We start from the raw sequence: 21,040 nt of genomic DNA on the forward strand, positions 1-21,040 counted from the left end.
AGCCCACTGCATTTTGGTCTTCCTGAGAATTTAATCTGACCATTTATGCAGCTTTAATCCGTTAGAAAAAGACGTCTAGAACGATGCAAGACGATTATTGTTCTATATAAGATTTTATATCTCTCAACCTGTGTCGTTACACAGAAGAATGGGAAGATAATCCCTGGCCTCTGTGGTTCTCCTAGTCTTAATTTTGAAATACGTCACACCATTCTCAGGGAAAGGGGAAAACTCGTTAACCCATCAACCATTTTCGTAATCCAACTCAGGACTTTGCTCTAGCAAACGAGAACTCGTGACAAACGACACACCCTACTAGTAAGCTCTTCTGAACTTCCCTGGAAAAGTTTTAAAATTCACAGTTTGACAAGATCTGACCTGTTTTAATAAACATATCAAAACATAGCCTCACATCTCTTCCTTAATTCGTCAGTTGGATCAATAGATAGATATACAGATCGATCGATAGATAGACAGATAAATAAACAAATATATAGATAGATACACCTATAATTAGAAAAACTGATAGGTAGATAAATAATAAGTAATTATTTTTCTGGTCGGCTAATTATAAAACATATAACTCTATTGAATGAGAAAGGTAAGCTAAGTTTTTAATCTAAATGCAACCTTCTTATCGACCTACGCAGGCATGCAAACAATTTTTGAACTGAAGTTAGGTTGTGTTATTGTTTTAACGTCTAATTGTAATAGCAATGTATTACCACAACTCCGAAACTGTCGACCACAGCGCAGGCCTTTTACCCTTTTAATTTCTATTCCTGGCTTCTCGACGTATCCCATATTGGCAGCTGCCAGCATGTGTACAATCCATCAAAATATATAAAAATAAATGAAAACTTTAATAAGAATCAGGAAAACATTGGAGGTCATGAGCACTCTAAGTGCTTTTGAGAGATTGGAACGTCACAAGTCTGTCAATAATTCTTTGCCTTCGTCGGCTGATCGATATAATTCCTCTACTGCTCCGAAAACCACTGCGTTATTAACTAAGGCAAACGTTGCAGCTCACCCAAACTATCAAACACTTATCAAGATCGACATTAAAGGATTTAAACAGAGCAAATCAAGTCGCCCATTCTTTAAAAGAACTAAGAAGCATCATTTAGTATTTAGAAAATACAAATATCCGTAAAAATTAGAGGAGTATTCAGATTCAGATGTGAAAACGAGGAAGATGGATTAAGTATGATGTGAAATTGATATCGACTATCAAAAGATGAACCTATTATTTTATGGGAATCTAAAACGCAGCAGATTGTATCTCTATCTTCTTTTGCGGCGGATTCAGGCTCTCTCATTTTTCAGAAGAAGCATTATATCTAAAGGCAGCTCTACAGACTGTTCTAAAACCATAGAAATTGCCCTAGTAATTAATTGTAATAACGAAACCAACATAATATTCGCAGAGAAAGGAGTAAATCACCATAGTTATATACACACATACGTACATACATAGTATATATATATATATATATATATATATATATATATATATATATATATATATATATATATATATATATATATATGAAATATCACGTCACAGGAAATTAAGTAAAAAATCCATTATTATAAATTACATGGCATCGGAACAAAATATACTCGATAACTTTACAAAACCACCAAGAAAAAAAAAGTAAAACGTATTGCCTCTAAATATATCGGAATTTATCTTTAAATAACTTTTTTGCATACCAAGAAAAAAAGAGCCGAAAAAGTTTTTCCTGTGCAAGACGTAAAACTGCATTATTTGTTTGTATTAAAACTTTTAATACACTAAAAGCGTAACATTTGTTTTAACTTTTACTTAAATGATATATTAAAAATGAAAAAGAAATAAAAATCAATGAAAAATAGCCATATTTTAAAATATTATCTTCTTTTAAACACATGTTTATTGCATACTTATCTTTTTAGACGGGCATAAAATTGATCTTTCACTTTTATTTTCTATTAATCTCTTAAATATTTAACGAAATTAGATAAATCTTTTCTGTGGTCTAACGTTGCATTTTATTAGTTTATTTATCAAAAAAAGTGAATATTTTTCCGATACATATATATATATATATATATATAAATATGCATGTAATATGCAATTATAGAACTTAATTGAATATTAAAAAGTTAAAATTGATTTCTCTACACATGCTTACGTTTAAAATTAAAATTTATCAATTGTTACACACACATTATTTGACATTTCAATAAGATTAAAAATGGGTACATTCCTCTGAATACTCAAGTTTAAAAATCTAAATGAATTAAATGACTTTTTCTTTTTTTCTATATGAATTTTACACTATATTTTATATAAATACTTTTGAACAGAATTTTAAATGAAAACTTAAAGGACTTTGCCATTAAAAAAATAGATCATGTGTTGCAATATATTTTATATAAAAAGGTGTGGGTATGGTCACAGTAAGTTGGAATGTTATATTTACAAAAGGGCGAGAGAAACTGTCTTATCTGCTCACAACTAATCAGAAAACTGAATTGTTCCATAAAAATATTGAATACGTTTGCATCCCAGCAAATTTTTCTCTGGTATCACGAGAAAGCCTATTTGCTGTTTTCCTGCAAAATTACAAAGTCCAGGACTTGTACAGAAAGCTACCCACTAAAATTCGCAATTTCTGAGACCTGTACAGAATTGTTTCCCTAAGAAAAATCTTCTAGAATTAAGTATAATTTTCCATTCATGGCTTTTAATGTATGGGATCGAAGTAATTATTATACAGATGGCGGTACGCTTTTGAAAATAAGTTGAATGCGCCACACTTCCTTAAGAGTAACAGTAGAATATTAAAACAAAGTGAAAGTTACTCTCATTTCTCAAAATATAATTATGTAAGGAAAGCAATGCTTGACAGAAACAGTTTAGTATATTGGAAAAATAGACAAATTGAGTGCTAATTACGGGAAAATATTTACCATGTATGGGAAGGTGGGGTATCCGCATTGGATTCATGTGTTGCGCCTATGTATACACTCCTATAGTTACTGTATTATATTTATATTGATATGTTGTTTATAAATAGTTTATTTTATTGGCCGTAATAATTTTTGACATGTAAAAAAATTAGGTATTGAAAAATATAATCAATGACTTGAAGCATATATGCAATAAATTTATTTAACAATATTGTAACAGAAATAACAAGCGAAAAGGTAAATATTAAAATGATTCCTCATACTTTTAAAACATTTTTATTATTAATTATTTCTCCATTTGAATATATCACTTTATGTTGTGTATGCAATTTCTATGTCTGCAACTGGTCAATCCAGTGAACTCAAATACACAATTGCATGCTGTAATATTCAAATGTGTCATCATCGTAAATGTCTTACGCGGCATTATTTCTGTTCTGTAAGAGGAATTTATTTTGTACCGGGTGGATTACTTGGTGGCCTGATATGTATGCAGTACTGTTTTGGGAGGCCAGCTTTTGTAGTTTTGTTTTGGGGATCTGTGTTTTCAGAAAAACTGTTTCCATACTGTCTTTTAGGTGTATTGTTGAAGCGCTTGTCAATGTAGTTTGGTTGTCTGTGCCTGATATAACAGCCTAGGTTGCCTACGCAGTTCGTTTCTTTTGAGAGTTTGCAGGTTTCACACCGTTCCTCTTGTGAGTCTGCCAGGTCTGGCGAACCTTTAAGATTTACTAGCATTAAAGACCGTGTCGGAGCGGATTTTTTCCATCGAATTTTTTTGTTTGCGTCGCAGAACAATATTGTTAAACAAAAGAGAAGACATATTAAATGTAAAATCGACATTTTAGTCATTATTCGGTTTCCAGTTTTTGAGAGAAAAAAGGAAATTTCCGCGTCAAAAAAGGGTATCTTGATTTTGAAGTGAGTAAACCAACTGTGAATCTATTGACTATTGGTTGTAAACCATTGCACTTTTTATAATCAAACAATAATACGCGGGAAAAGTCGTTATATTTTATCAGGCTCATAATTACAAAACAATAGTGAAAAAGAAGTTCCCATGAAATAATATTACTTTTTTATCTAAGAAGATCACATTAATTTCCCATGTTTGTAATTGCAAATGATGAGGTTACATAAAAAGACCAAAACATTTGATTAAATTGCGCTTTAACAAAATTCCACTAAATTCCTCAATTGTTTTTTGTAAAGAATTGCAACATGAAATAACTTGTTTTGCATTCAAACGTGCCTAAAAATTATAAGCATTTTATTGGGAAACGTATAAACTTAAAATTAAAACAAATAAATTAAAGAAATTTGACGTAAACTGTTTCAATAAAGTTAAAGTTATAAAGATTTATATGAAAAAAAGTTAAGTTTATGTGTAAATTAAGATATAACGTAACTTGTTGCCTAAGGTCGAGAATTATTTTTCTTATACAAACACTGTGAACTACATATGAGCGTACATGTTTCTGCAGCGACGTCTTTGCAGATATCCCCCATTGTAAAGTCACTCAGAAACTTTCATTCTGCTGAGTCAATCCAGGACCATGTTTTTATAATTTAATGTAACTTTTACCTAAGTAAAAAAGGGTATAAATAAACGGCTAGAACTGGGAGGAAATCGAAAATAGACAGCGTGGAAAATTGTTAAGAAAGGTAGGGAAGAGGTCAATAGCATATATAGAGGTGAAACGATGAAGGCTTTGCTTTAAATGAAATAACCATATACATTTACTAAAAAACTTTTATTAAAAACAAAAAAAAAACAATAGATAACTTGATAACTGAGATATATTCAATGAAACGACCTTCAGCCTCAATCCCCGGTTCGATAAGGGACATGAACTGGGAGCATGCTTTTTCTACTACCGCCAGCAGGAACTCGGCTAATACTAAGGGAATGGTGGCGTTCAGGCTGGTCGGTGTTGTATTAGGCCATTTTAGTGATGTACTCGACGAATGACCAGACGAAGTAGCTCAGTAGGTTCAGGTTGGAGGATGAGGGTAACCAGTGAAAGAAATTACTTTTTTGCGTCTCTTTGAACGGGTGTCTCAGCGCCAAATCCTACTGTTGCACCCAAGTTCTGCTAGCGACAACCTGTGACAACTGTAGCCGCTCCCCAATATAATCCGAAGCTACCCTCTTTACTAATTCCTGATATAGGGCTCTCCTAGGCTGTGCGAGGTCTCTGGACCCAGTTAACACCCGTAAAGCATTTCAGTATTCGTCGAGAAAATGCAGATGTACAGACAGTCGCTAAAGGATCAGTGGAATTGCGTAAATGGATCACGCCTTCGCCCTACTTTTAAGGGAAAGTCCCCTTTAAAGCCATACCATCACCGACGCTCCTACCATTGCCTGTATATAAGACCAGTTCTTTTTCAGCTGGATGCGCGGTCCTAACCACACGACCAGTATGCGAGCCGGGCTGTCGATCCAACCATAACTGTCTGGCAAGGCAACGGCTCCCTACCAGGCATCTTACCACAGGTCAACGGATTTGCTGAGATTGACCACGCCCCTCGTACAGTTTTAGTGTCCTAACCATCGCTATTATTTAATGATAGCTCTACACGCACACTGTGACATCATCGACATGTTCAGTAACCTTGGCTTGCGTTCCACAAGGAAAAACCAATCCTCGTAAGGCCAGTCAAGCAGACCCCGTCCTCAATTTGCGCAGGAAAGGTGCTAATGCGAGGACGAAGAGCAAGGGCAATAAACCGACCGATGACAGTGAACGGCTGAATATACAGAATGGCGATCAATCTGACGAAGTAATAACTAAAACCGGCGACCTCTTCAACAGACCCAAAGAACCCCTATCGAACGACTTAGACTCATCTAAAATACATAGCGCGGCTTTCGTACCGGCTTTAACCCCTCTATGATCATGCGAATCTAGTTCAGATTGTTTTGAATCGACACCTCTTCACAGGTTAATTCTGATCATTTTCGATCAAGTCAGTAATAAAAACTTGTAAACGGTTTTCAAGAACTCTGCCCAACATTTTTATATCCGTGTTGAACAGAGTTGTGGACCTGTAATTACCTAGCCCCACCCAAACACCGGTCTTCTTACTTCAAGAATTTGACCACGTCTTTTGTAACTTGAACCGCGATGAATCCCAGGTCAAAACAGTGATTTAACACATTCATCAGAATCGGATCGAATATGTAGGACATCCGCAAGTACAGCGCCCGTAATCTGTTGCAGCCGACCTGCTTCAGAGCAGCAGCTACCTCACCCTCCAACGTGACCACAGCTAGCCGCTCTGGCCGAATAAAGGCGGGACGAGCCAGCTAAAAAGCAACTCGTGGAAGAAGAGCATGGATAAGTGGCTAAAGTGTTCCGCAAAATGCACTGGAATCCGCGTGCAAATCTCTCGAGTCGACACTATGGTGTGCCCTTTCGGACTCTGAATCTGACGAATGTAATTATCCGATTTTAAACTAAGTGAAAAATTGCGCTCAGGCATCGACATCCACGGCTTCGTTAGACACTCGTTCTGACCTAGATTTAATTACCTAACTCTCACTAGCTCGCTAGCCGAACGTTTCACGTCCCCCTTTACTAATATATCTGTAGGGATCTAAGCAGTTTTCAGCGTTTGCCCTAGATAAGGCGATGTGCTGACTGTATTTGATAGAAAAGTCCCAAATGCGGCATTTAGCGCTAACCATCCACCTACTCCAGGTTGGCGCCCCCATTAATCCCTTTTTAAAATGGTATTTTAATTTTCCCTGAAGTCAAACATCTCGAGTAACGAGTAACGAGGTGATCAGCTAGCTTAGGATCCCTATCTAAATCCATCCTAATTACAAGCAGTTTGTGGACAGATTAAATCAAGTAAAACAAACGGACTGATAATTGTACATATGTAAAAACATGTAATTTTCGTGAATTAATATTTAGTAGACCAGAACGTCTCTGAGTTTGTCTTACCTTTTGGATCCCATGCGAAGCTAATGTATTTTAAGCAGAAATCGACACCAAGCGTGCGACGCTGAGAATTTTGTTAAAGCGCTCTGGAAAAGACGATTATCGGCCATTGCAGTTTCAACAGGGTAAGAGGCCACATCTACTGACAGAAGACGAGAGATCCCGAATTTGGGATCACTGGTGAGAGCTTTACACACTTACAACATCCCTCTCCCAAACTGATTTCCTCGGGTGTGAAATCAATTTATTTTCTTTTTGGGACAGTTCAGCAAGGGGTCTGTGCGTTTTCCTTTTCTGTCGGAGCGTCGTTGTTCTGGCATGCCTTATGGGGGTTCTATGTAAAAATCGTCAAATACTGTCTCGAATACCTCTAAGCTTTCCTGTGGTGGTTCTGATTTATCCTAGTGAATACGTTTACTAAATTGGAACAGGTTGCATTTAGATTTAAATTCTTATCGATGCGTACGTGGCAAAGTATTCATTACCGTCTTTGATCACGTTTAAACATCATCTCTAATACTAAAGTAGCGTTCTCTGAGAGAACAGTTCTGTTAGCAGATTTATCGACTCGTTGAACAATAATTCCGCAGTTTTCCGTGGCAAGATTAAGTCCACGAATTTGTCGTGTTCAGTCGTTTCCAATTTACGTAGTAGCAGGCGGGTCTTCTTTTGATCTGACCAGTTACAGAAATTACTATGGAAAAAGTCTTCATATCCCCTGAAATAAGCTGCGAATGCTTTTTCATTCTCTTTGTACTTTAAATTATCTATTGCGGATAATATCGTATTTTGTGAAAAAGGTGAATCATTTTCTACGTGCAAGTTACTTTTAAAAAGTTGTGACACTTTGTCTTGATGTTTCTCTGTTCGCTGTTGGATTTCGAACGATTGTTTCTAAAGTTTCATTAGTTGCTTGGATTATTGTTTCTGTTATTCGAATTGTTTTTTACTACTATTTGTTAATGATATGCCATCTTCTGTTTTCCTCTCATTTCTCAAATGAATCCTTTTGCATCTCTTTCTGCTCAATTTGCCGCCTCATAAACTGAGCCAATATTTCATGTTGTTTTGTTGATTAGTTCAGAAAAAGAGAAAGAAAAATGTTCATGTTTTAGTCTCTTTTTTATATAGGCCATCAGTGAAAAGAATTTTTAGGTCCACCAGTCTTCTTTCCTCTTTTTGCAAATACCGGGCGGGAAATAATAATTATTTCCACTTCTGAAACAGTTGGAAAAAAATTTCAAGGGGTTTGAATTTTCTGTCTTTTGCCCCCCCCCACACATACAAAGGATTACATCTATTCAATTCCTTAAAAAAACAAGTTAACCAGAAAGGACAATTAATAGTTCCGAAAAACAAGTTTGGTATATTTTCCGGGTGGCGCAATAGAGTATTTTTTTAAACTTATACGGAGAGTAAAACAGCGAAGATTTTTAAACCTTCAAACCCACCAAAATATTAAAAATTTAATCGTATTTTTTAGCTTTTGAAATGTATGTTTCATTTCATTTACAGAGTATTCAGTACTGAAATTTTTCATTTACAGAGTATTCAGTACTGAAATTTTTCATTTACAGAGTATTCAGTACAGTAATTTTTCATTTACAGAGTATTCAGTACTGAAATTTTTTCCCGGTTAAAATTTACAGAGCTCTTTTTTTACCGTCATGGTAACCACGGAAAAAATGTTTCCTCTATTCCAGGTATTGCTGGTTTATTAAATTTCATTTATAGCCAATGTTTAAAGACACTGGTTTATTATTACTGGTTAGGTATTAGAGTTTCAGTGTGAGTCATGTTCTTCGAATCCTGATGTCGCCCGTGTTATGGTTTGGTATAACAGAACAACGATGTAAGTGTGAACGTTTATTAACAAAATACAAACAAAAGGTTACAGAATAAAAAGAGTGGTATGTTCTGCTGAGCAAGTGAGGTTAACTTCAGAACTAAAGCCGTATCTGGGATCATTAAGCATGGCGGTATATATAGACAGTGGTTGAGTCCATTCAGAGTCTGGTTCCCCACAGCAAGGGTCCTATAAAATGAGGGGTGGACGTAAATCGGTAACTTTCCCTCACATCGTCCTGCAAGTTGGTTGAGGGAGTCATGCCCTAACTCCAATAATATTAGATCCGGTATATCCCGTTAGCCGCCTCGACCACACTCAAGAGCGCCTGACTCTGGTATGACACGTTGATAAGAGTGCGTCTGGATAGTTTTTTTTTGGGGGGGGTTCTACATCACTCCCCTTGGCCATGGAAAGGAGCTGTAACTGACATAACTGCCCACGCCGCATGTGTGTTATAGTGCAAGAAGTGTGATGAGTATCTTCGTCACATATCTGGTACCCTGAAAGAAATAGGAGTTTCCTAGTTTTTACCCTTCTAGTTGGTAAAGCAGACTCTGTTCTTCTGATGCTTTTAGACACTGCCTTTCTCCGGAAAGAGGGCGTGCGCTGGCTGGGGGGAGGCATCAAAGAGGATGGGCGATTCCGATTAAGCAATGGGTTGGGTTTTTGAGGGGTCTGAACCGAAGAGATCGTCCTATTTGAATTGGGGTGCGAAAGGGGACCCAGTCTCGTTTGCCTTTTCGGCTTTCTTTATCTTTTCCTCTGCGTCTTCTTAGTCGTTTGTCTCTCTGTCGCTATCTCTGCTGGGCCCGAATCATCGACCATTCTTTCAGCGGTTATCACCTCTTCGGACTCTAATGATAAAGGGACCCGATTCTTCCTCTTAAGACCGTCTTTCTGCAGCTCCTTGGTGAAGGTGTTTCCGGTAGTAGGTGACATTTTTGAAAGTCTGAACTCTCCTTTCTTCAAGGGGCTGCATCTTCTTCGAGGGAGCTTTCTTTTTCACCACCTGGTCCTCTTTTGAGTCATACCTTAACTCCAATTATATTAGATCCGCTTTGTAGGTGGTTGTTGTGTTACTGTTGTTGGTTTGGATCTTGTGGTTCCACCGTGTCTTCTTAGCAGGCCCGGAGGATGCAGCAGTTTCCCACCCGGAGCATCATGTGTTTTGGGCGGATTTCTCTTAAAGCACTCTTTCGCTATCTCGTCCAGTTGACGTACTTGAGCTGTGACCGGATTTTTGAAGCCATGCCGATCCAGTCTCATGTTAATTTTTTAGGTTACGGCCACAACGGCATCGATGTACACACACTGCCTCATAAGAGCCCCGAGTCATTTATAATCGATGTAGCATGAGATTCCAAAGATGAAGATATTACTTATCCGACGGCTCATCATTGAGGCGTAAATTTTCCACGTTAAGTCGGACCTGGACAATAACTAAAATAAAAAATGCAAGAGAGCTTTATGTCCAGTCTGTTAAATCCAAGGTAGCTGATCAGCGGCTTGGTTCCCAGCAGTTTTGACAAATAACAAATAGGATCCTAAACAGAAGTGTGCGTTCTATCCCAACCATTATCAATGGACCAAAGGTCATCTCGTCAGCGTCAGACAAGGTCAAACTATTTGCAAAGAACTTTGCAGCTAATTCTACCCTATGCGACGAAGGCCATCAACTGCCATATTTCCTCCTATAACACAGAACACGCTAGGTAACATACAAATATCCGTGCATGAGGTCGCAAAGCTAAAAAACAACCTAGATTCCAGTAAAGCAACTGGCCCTGATGGCATCCCAATTATAGTGTTAAAAAAGCTTCAACCAGAACTTGCTCCCATACTTACGAAACTATTTAAGCGTTGCCTTAAGGAGAAGTGCTTTCCGACTCCCTGGAGGACCCCATCAGTTTGCCCTCTATTTAAGAATTAAGGTGATAAGTCATCTCCCTCTCAGTACAGACCAATAAGTCTACTGTGTGTTATGAGTAAGTTGCTGGAATCCATATTAAATAGAGAAATAGTCAACCACCTCAGCAGGAATAACCTTCTTAGTGACACACAATATGGTTTCCGCTCTGCAAGATCTACCGCAGATTTGCTGACGGTTATATCCCACAGGATTAGTGAATCTCTTGACAAAGGCTTCCTTTCTAGGGCAATTGCTCTTGACATATCAAAGGCCTTCGACAAGGTATGGCGTAAGGGTCTACTTCACAAGATTTCCAGCTACGGTATTACTGGAAATGTTTTCTCAATCATTAAATCATTTCTCTCCGATAGGCTAATAAGAGTAGTGGTAGATGGACAAAAATCGGAGGCCTGCAATATAAATGCTGGAGTCCCTCAGGGGTCAATCCTGGGCCCAACTCTCTTCCTGATCTACATAAATGATCTCCCTAAACACATACTTAAATCATTCGTTGACATCTCTGCTGATGACACGACCATCTACGGCAACACATCAAAGGCTTTAAATGACAAAGTTCTCTCTGATTCTCTCTCCTCTGATCTAGAGCGCGTGGTTCAGTGGGGGAAGATGTGGGTGGTTACCTTTAATGCATCCAAAACCAAACTCCTATCCTTACATCATCAACGCTCTGATCCCCATTTGGCATCAATTGTGATGGATGGCTCTCGTCTGGGTGAGGCCCCGTGTTTTGACAAGCTTCTGGGTTTGACCTTTACTCCTGATCTGAAATGGAACATGTATATCAAGTCTTGGATGTCTTCAAGTCCAACGTTAACAAATTCCTAATGAACCGCCCCATTAAGTAAACACTTCATCAAATCTCCACATTAACGTAATGTACATGCAATAACCCTTATCCCTGAGTGGCTTCCGGGCCTTGATAAGTGGTGATCACTGTGTAAAAAAAAATCGGCATTATCGTCAGTGGGCAGAAAGAAGCTCTACATGACGAATTTTCTCCGGCAGATATAGGTGGCGAGTATATATAACTCGTCAAGAAGCTGCCTATGATTTCCTAGTCAGTAACTTTCTTTGTATCGGTTATAACTAGCGATAATATTCTCGCTATTCGGCCCACCGCACAGGGGGAGGATTTGATGAAATAGCTGTCCGTCAGGTGTTTGTAAGTAGAATCAAAGAGGTGATATTATTCCTCGGATGCAAGCTGTGACTGGGTTCACTAATTATTATCTTTGAGCCTGCTACCCTTGTCGGCAGTCTTTTTTGCTGGAGTCTATTTTGTGGGATGGGTGTTCCCGACGGCATAGGTGATAATGTTGGCCATTCAGCGGGAGTTGTCGCCGCTTTTGAAGTTGCCTCCTTCTTTTTTCTAGACCGCGAAGTTATAGCCATGGCCCGGACTGGTACTGATTGCTTGGAGCTACTAGCGCTATCGCTGCAGCTACCTGTGCATTATAATGTCTCACTTCCTAATCCAGGATTCTAATGTGTTGTTTAGCTGATTTTCAGTCGCAAGGCGTCTGATCCGAATCGGTGATCTCGGCTGTTGAGAGTTCCACCGACGTTGCTGGTCCTGACACTGCCAGTAGGAGGCCTATTTTCCAACGTGCAGAAAGGCTTACAATTGTAGTCCCCCGACTAGTATCGTGGGTTGTCTACCGATCACCATCAGCTCTAGTAACTGCCCTAATAGTTAGGACACTGCTGAAGACAACAGTGTTTGGGGTCTCTAAAAGCTAGACACTCCAGTGCTGAGGCATCTAGGACCATGCCTACAGTCAGCACTTTTGTGTGCTCTTGGCTTGCCCCGTCTCCATATCTGCGATATAGCCACGAGAACCCGAGCTAGGCATATTCCTGGAGCTCAGACTGAGTTCTCTGAAATTCTGCTAAGCGGTTGCCTACTCAGATGGACGACGTACTCGACTTGGGGCGTTACTGGGCATGTAACCCCCACCTCGCATAGACGACGGACGCGAACTTAGGACGTCAACATATTATAAGGGCATACCGATATCTCTCGATACGGACACTTGGACGATCCCGGGCGTATGAACCTCTATAACGTACTTTGAGGGCATGCCAGACCCTAGATATGGACACTGTGGTGCAACCGATCGTAGCAATACTTTCAATAGACTTGAGGGCATATTGGCGGCCCTCAATAAGGGTACAGTACGCCACCGGATGTAGCAACCACCACACGGGCACGGGGGTTCAACTCCCGGCAAGATCGTCTAATGAGAAATCGAGTGACCTGAAAAGCAATAGTAAACGCAGTTAATGGGTCTCTTTCGAGACTTTACTTCCAAAGAGCAGATGCTTTACTTCAGAAGTGCGAAGAAACAAGATAAATAACATTTCCGATTCCTAGACGAAAGTGAACTGTCTGCAGAACAGATACTACCCTTTGATTTTAAAAAAGCGGTTGTTACTAATTTATTATTTATATTTTTATTGCTAAGGATCCTTATATTTTTTTATACAACACTCTTTAAACATTTTTTTTATAAAAAATGAGGTCTTTAAAGCAATGTTGCATGAGGGGGCTCCTTAAAGCAATGTGGCATGAGAACAGAAAGGGTAATTGGGGGAAACAGAAGTTCGGGGGGACCATCCACTTTTTCTATTCCTTAAGCTAGTTCATGACTTACTATAATACCTCATTCACTCTGTCGGCGTAAGTTATTTAAAGTATCCCCACATAAATGTGTTCCAAAATTTAATTTACAAAAAAACATAATAAACATTGTTATTTACAAAACCAAAAAATACAAATTTTATGAACAAAAATCAAAACAGGTGTGTACAAAAATAAAAGAAAACAAACGGATAAACATGAAAACAAAAAGAAAAATTTCGCATTAAAAAACACCTCAAAATAAGGAAAATACCAATAAGACAAAGACAAGAACTTAACAAAATGCCAACTATGTTAGTGATGCCCCTCTCAATCTACTCTAGCTGTTCAAGAGCTGTTTGCTGACTATTGTAGAAAACAAGAAATACACTCCATGTGAAAGTGGGCACTCTACATGAAAAAAGGTGAGTGGGAGTCCCTGGAGTATACGGTGACCCGCAGAATAATTACCATCAGTGTGAGCTGAAAAATGAAGATGACTTTTTCGGGGGTGAAAATACTGGAGGTATTCTAACATCTAAAATAACTGGGGAATGTTACTCATTCATAAAACGAACTAAGATACGATACATTTGGTTCTTTGCTGTCAGGACCTAAGATCGATGTGTGATATGCTTAGGCAAGGAACACATACTCAATTTTGTTTGGAATAGATATTTAGCAGTGTGAATCCGCCTACGTTTAAATATCTTTTTATCACATCTGATTTTGATTTTAAGTTAATTTTTGAAATGCGAAATAAGATCATAATGAGAAGGCGGCGACTCCCCACACCCTATCTCTAAGCATAAAACCCACACTACCATTCTAGCAACGCCTAAGATCGCTAGGAAACCATAAATATTCCTCCCTGGACCACAATGGATAAATTTTGTAAACTACTGACTTCTAATCTAGGCACGCCACCCGCCTGGGTACAATTCGAGCTGTTACCTCACTGACATAGTCAAGCATTCACGTAGCCTAGAGCAGCTGAATAAAGCGAGTTCAAGCATTTGTATTTTGTCCTTCAGGCAACGTGGACAAAGGGGCCGATAGTTCGACAAATTATAAAGCGCATACCATTAACGCATAGTACATTGCAAACCAATCTCAAGAGCAGAGAATATTCATAATTATTTACATAAATCCATCCTGGCGCCCAATTTCACTGATAGCGGATGCACTCCTCCGACAACTGTAGCCGCTCCATTAATGGGTCGGAAATTGGCCCTAATAGTAAATCCTGATATAGTGCCTTCCTAGACCGGCAAGACTCGAAGCGCAGGCTTGGCATTCGTTAAAGAACTGCAATTGACCTCTTTACTTACCACGGCATTTACCCACTTGATCAGGGATTAGGTCGTTACAAGCTGCCTAGACCGTAGGCCCGCACGCAGACCTATATATCATAGTTTTACTTAGGAATGCTAACCTCTTTTCATGTTTCTGGCTTGCCAAGTCCTGTATTCACACTCCCTTTAATCATATGTTGAGTGCAGACCTGCCTACGAACAGAAAAAAATCCCCTGGTTCCATAGAAGCTAGAAGAGGGAATGCCTTAACGCCCTTAAGCGAGTCGTGGGCACTGGCAGTATAGACAATGGAAAAATGATTAGCTGAAAGATGTAAATGAAGGGCACCTTGGTCATACTTTTAAGAGATAATCCCTACGAAGCCAAATCCTCACAGAAACTTCGATCTTTGTCTGTATTTTTGACCAATTCCTGACCAACTGGAGACCCGTTCAAAACCACACGTAAAGGACTCAAACCGGTCCATCAGTCCAACTGAAACGGTAGCGCAGGTGCGCCACCTCAGGCATCCAACTTTAGGCCGTTGGATTTACTATGGTTGACTGCGAATCCTGTAACCTCTTCGAACGCCTTTATGACCGTGAAAATATCTTTCAGGATCGAGACGCATACACTTATCTCATTGGCATACGCGGAAACCTTGACACACGCACCGGCAGGAAGAGCAATTTCGCGCAGGGCTAGTCCAGACCTCCCATATTCAATTTGCCCAAGAAGGGTTCCAGCGTGAGGATGTAAGCAGGACAGACAAACATGATGTATTAACGGAGGCACAATGAAGGGTTCCCGACGCATTTCATTCACTTCTACAACGGCCGAATATACAAAATGGATATCCAGATTAAAACCGGCAGCCTCTAGAACAGATTTAAGAAACCATGGTCGACCATATTGAAAGACTTGAACAGATCTAAATTGATCAGCTCGTTTTTAGTGTAATCTTCTATGTCTCTATGATCGTGCAAATTATTTTAGATCATTCTCTCCTTCACAGCGTAATTCTGATCGGTTTCGACCGTCAGTAATAACGACCTGCAACTGGTTTCCAAGAACGTATGCCAAAATCTTTAATTCTGTGTTTAGCAGAGTTACCGCCTAACATCTACCCCCCCCCCCACATATGCGCCCTTCTTCGTCAGAAATGTGACCACACCTTTGGTAACCTGACACGGGATGGATCCAGTAATAAACCAGTTGTTAAACACACCTGTTAGAATCGGAACGAATATGTGCGACAGCGTCAAGTAGAGTTCGTAGGGCAGACCATAGTCCTGGAGATTCGCTGTTGCCGGCTTGCTTTAGCGCAGCAACTATCTCGATCTCTGTAACCCGACCATCACAAGTAGCTGCTCGGACCACTTCCAGACTGGCGAGCTTGCCAAATTGTGCCCTAATTCCTGGTTGCGGAGTCTGGACAGTTGAGTGAAGCAATCAGTGAGGAGTTTCCGGAACCCCTCACAGCTCTCCCGAGCCGACACGAAATCGTGTCTTTGTGTACGAAGAATTTTACGTCGGAGTTAAGATCTACTCTCAGATACATAAACATTAACTCATTCTTCTATAGCCCTTAACTATTGACTTTTAACCGATCGTTAGCATTTCAGGCCCCCGCTTAGCTAGTTCTATCCCTAGAGAATCCCCTCTAGCCATCGCCCGGACCAACTTCAATTCTAAACGCTTAGCCTTATTTAAGGCGTGGCGCCGGATATATTGACAGAAAATCGCCTCACACTAGACTTAGTGTTTATCGACCACTTACTCTGTTGTGATATTTTTGACTCATTATTAGTTATGGCTCCTCAGTGTTGGATATTCTATTTATAAACGCTGCTGCTAGGAAGTGGCGACTCAAATCAATTCGCGTTCTGTTATCAACGAATCAGAAACCAGAACTGCTTCATAAAAATCAAAACATTTTAGCAACCATTGCACATAATTTGTTCGGGTCAACACGAGAAGGAACTTTTTGCTCTAGTTGCAAAATGATTAAGTCCGGAACCTCAACAGAACGGCTGTTCACTGAGTTTTAAAACTTCCTTAGATCTTAAAACTTGATATTATGAACACAAAAGCCTATTCAATAATAAGAAAAATCGAATGAAAATAGCCCTAGCAAACAAATACTGGGAACTCAAGGACAACGAATGTTCGCCCGTAGTCGAATGGAAAATAGCAAGACAAGCAAGCACATGTAGAGATCTAGACACCCCATGTAGATTATGCCTTCATAAAAAATTTGCTATCCTGTACTTTAATGAACCCACACGAATATATATCTACACACATATATTTATATATATACACGCACATATATAAACAAACATATAAAACATTAACCTAGATTTAAAATAAGTCAGTTCACTAGACATCTACGCTCCTCGCTAAAACATCATACACAAAGGAATGGGTCAACCGGGGGTCAACTGGATATTTGTCCTGTAAGTGCCTGCTCATTGTCTGATTAGAAAGAGTGACGTAGAAACTAGAAAGCTGATTGGCTAACTAAAAACTCAATAGAAGGTGCGTATATAAAAATGCGAGACAACCACAAAATTCTCGCAAAGGCTGAGGAATCCTAACGTAGATGAAACGCGGAATTCCAGAAAACGTTTTTATCGAACTAATGGAGATGGCTACTAAGTCGGTTGCCTTTAGCTTTGATAATATGATGTACAGACAGATCGACGGCGTCTCGATGGGCAGTCCTTTAGGTCCTAGTATTGCAAACATTTTCGTTGGTTTTTATGAACGTCTGCTTTTTAATAACGTGCCGAAACCTTGGTGTTATGTACGGTACGTCGACGACACTTTTGCTTCCTTTCGGTCACGTGAGACTGCTTGTTCTTTTTTCCAACATTTAAATAAGCTCCACCCATCTTTGCAATTCACAATGGAGGAAGAAAGGGACAATATGCTGCCATTCCTCGACGTACTCGTGGAGCGCACTCCTGTTTTTCTTACCAGTATATTTAGGAAGCCGACATTTACGGGACTGTATCTCAGTTGGGATTCTTTTGCCCCCAAGCGCAGAAAGAAATACCTCATCAGAACTCTCACGCATCGAGCTTTGATGATCTGTTCTAGTTCTCGATTGACGTCCGAGCTTCACAAAATTAAAGAAATTTTCCTCTCTAATGGATACCCTGAGCAACTAGTCTCATATACCATCCGAAGAAAGGTTGACAACTTTAATAGAGCTAAGGTATATGGTCCTCCTCGCTGCCCCATTTATCTCAAGGTTCCGTGGTTAGGCTCTTCCATCCAACCTTTAGCAGACAAAATATCGTCTTCACTAACACACTGTTTTAATGCTAATTTGCGCATTATTTATTCCACTCGTCCTGCTTTCCCTTCCTTTCTTAAGGACGCGTTGCCTTCCAATGAATAAAGTTCGGTTATTTACCTTTACCAATGTCAGTGCGACGCTGACTATGTTGGCAAGACGATACAGCGATTATCGGTCAGAGTGGGTCAGCATGTTCCAGGCTGTATCCGTAGACACGAACCGCTTCCGACTTCTAGAAGTTCACAGGAGCAAGAGTCTGCTTTAGGTGACCACTTGTTGGACAAGAGATCGTGTCATGATCTCTACTCCGATAACAGTTTTTCCATTTTACATAGAGCACGACATTGTTTCAACCTCGACGTACTAGAGGCTATTGTCATCAATTCTCGACGCCCCTCTCTCTGCAGACAAAGGCAGTTAAAACATTCACTGAAGTTATTTAATGACTCTTGGCCGTCCGTGAACTAATTTTTTTATTTTTTTTCCGACCACTTTACAATTACAGTATTTTTTTTACCAATGGTTTGGAGTAATTAACCAATTTACACACGATTCCCCTGAAGAGAGTCGGTTGAAAAGCGCTTCGGGATTATCTAATCTGTTTTTTCCCCCTTTTTATTTATTTATGTTTTCGTTCTGGTATCTTTCGACACATCGCATAACATTTTTCCCATATCATCCGTTTATATATATATATATATATATAGAAATGTTGTTTGTTTAGGTTTTAGCGATATGTTTTGAATAAATTTAATTATTTACGAAAGCGCATTTTTACCTAAATGCGAGTTGGGAATATTTTCCCCTTTTAACCAATTTGGTACCCCCACTCATACGACTCATCAGAGTGGCTGAATATAGCGTGATTCGAAATCGGGACCCAACGGTAATGAGCCGAAGCCCCTTACCTCTGACCCATATATATATATATATATATATATATATATATATATATATATATATATATATATATATATATATAATCAATTTTAATTTATATATATATATAATCAATTTTAATCAATTTTTTTATTAGCAATTCTGTAGTATTTTTTCTTTCCTTTCGCCCCTGAGCGCTTTTTAAAGAAAGGAATTATCTGCCTTTAGTGTACATTTTTTGTCGCCCATATATTTCAAAACGTATTATTTATGTATTATTTGTTAAATTATTTTTATCTATGGATATGCACGTAATAATATTAAAAAAAATAATACGCCCTAAAAATGTTGGGCTAAACAAAGGGTAGCTAATTCCATGCTTTGAAAAAAAGCGTGTGTGTGTGTGTGTGTGTGTGTGTGTGTACGTATATATTTTTGTTTTAACATGTTGCCTACCAAACTTCTCCTACAGTTTTTTTTCTACAGACATGAATATATATATATATATATATATATATATATATATATATATATATAAGGTATTTGACCTCATGAGAAAGTAAATAGTTGGATATTTGCCCGGAAAGTCGGTACAAAATGTGAAGATAAAAGAAAAATTATATTTTCCATGTAAAAGTCAAATACCTTCGAAAATTAATGTATAACGTATTAGCTATCGGTTAATATTTCAAATCAGAAGCTCACAGTATTAATGCCGGTGTCCCTCAGGGATCCATCCTGGGCCCAACTCTTTTCCTGATCTACATTAATGATCTTCCAAATCATATCCTTACATCATTTGTAGACATTTATGCTGACGACACTACCATTTATGGTACCACATCTAAGACAGTAAACGAGCAAGTTCTCTCCAATTCTCTCTCCTCTGATCTTGAGCACGTAGTACAATGGGGAAAGGAGTGGCTGGTTACTTTTAATGCATCTAAAACCAAGCTTCTCTCTTTACATCATCAACATTCTAATCCACATTTGTCATCAATTGAAATGAATGGCTCTCGTCTTCAGGAGGCCTCAAGTTTTGACAAGCTTCTGGGCTTGACCATTACTCCTGATCTTAAATGGAACACGTATATCAAATCTGTTGCCAAGGCCGCTGGAAAAATGGTGGGATCTTTCTATCGATCCAGTAGATATCTCACTGCTGATGCTATTCTCTATCTATATAAGAGCCAGGTACGTCCAAGGATGGAATACTGTTGCCACATCTGGGCAGGAGCTGCTAGAAAGGACTTGTCCTGCCTTGATAGAGTTCAAAATAGACTTCGTAGCCTCGTAGGAGATGTCCTTTTCTCCTCCTTGCAACCTCTATCTCACAGAAGAGATGTTGCGAGTTTGTCTCTGATGTATCGTTATTTTCATGGAAAGTGTTCAACTGAGCTTCAATCTTTGGTCCCCCCTCGCCAAACTTTCACAAGAAACACTCGTCTAGCTGTAAACACTATCAATAATTTCCCCCACTCTTTATCTGTGGCTAAACCTAAACGTAGATTCCATGAACAAAGCTTCTTTCTTAGAACTGCACGCCTGTGGAATTGTCTTCCGTTTTCCTGCTTTCCGGCTGACTACAATATGGTTGTGTTCAAGTCTAAAGTAAATAAGTTCTTGATGAGCCGTTCCATATAAGTTATTAAATTTACCAAATTTTCATTACTAATGATTACTATATTGACCAATTTCTACTGTACACTCTTTAACCCTTATCCTTGAGTGGCCTCTGGGCCTTGATAATGTGGTGATGCCTTTGTAAAAAAAAAAAAAAAAAAAAAAATATTTTAATTTTTAGCTTTGTAGCAAAAGCCATCATAGCCCACTCATTAACGGCAGAGGAAAAGAAGTCAAAAGCTAAACGTTTTGGTTTTAATTCACGGTGGTGGCCTCATTTTTTAAGCCTTTTAAAATCATTACAATATATCGGGTCCAATATAATATATTAATAAATACGAAATCACCATTAACCAAAATTTCATATTTAAGCGTATTTTACGACCGGGCAGTGCTGGGCAATACCGGACAATGCCGGGCAACCTGCTAATTTATATATATATATATATATATATATATATATATATATATATATATATATATATATATATATATATATATATATATATATATATATTAGCATTCCAGGCCGACGTACCCGGATTTTTGGATGTGTGTGTGGAGCAAAAAAAAAAAAAAAAAAAGTGGTAGTAGGACGACAGGCTCGAACCCGTAACGCGAAG

The 21,040-nt window shown here is 38.7% G+C and overlaps 1 long non-coding RNA gene across 4 annotated transcripts in view; it reads left to right on the forward strand.

Moving 5' to 3' along the window:
• Positions 1-21,040, forward strand: part of LOC145242687 (uncharacterized) — a 234,318-nt gene that overhangs the window by 175,442 nt on the left and 37,836 nt on the right. Inside the window, exon 1 of one of the 4 annotated variants that reach the window (XR_013862808.1) lies at positions 4,612-4,626. The exons of the other annotated variants lie outside the window; for them this stretch is intronic. This is a non-coding gene — a long non-coding RNA (uncharacterized LOC145242687). Of the gene's footprint in view, positions 1-4,611; positions 4,627-21,040 lie in introns of those variants that run through there. 4 annotated transcript variants of the gene reach the window in all.

This window comes from Euprymna scolopes, chromosome 21, assembly GCF_053919585.1.
Source record: "Euprymna scolopes isolate OS-2025 chromosome 21, ASM5391958v1, whole genome shotgun sequence".
In the NCBI taxonomy this organism is placed as follows: domain Eukaryota; kingdom Metazoa; phylum Mollusca; class Cephalopoda; order Sepiida; family Sepiolidae; genus Euprymna; species Euprymna scolopes.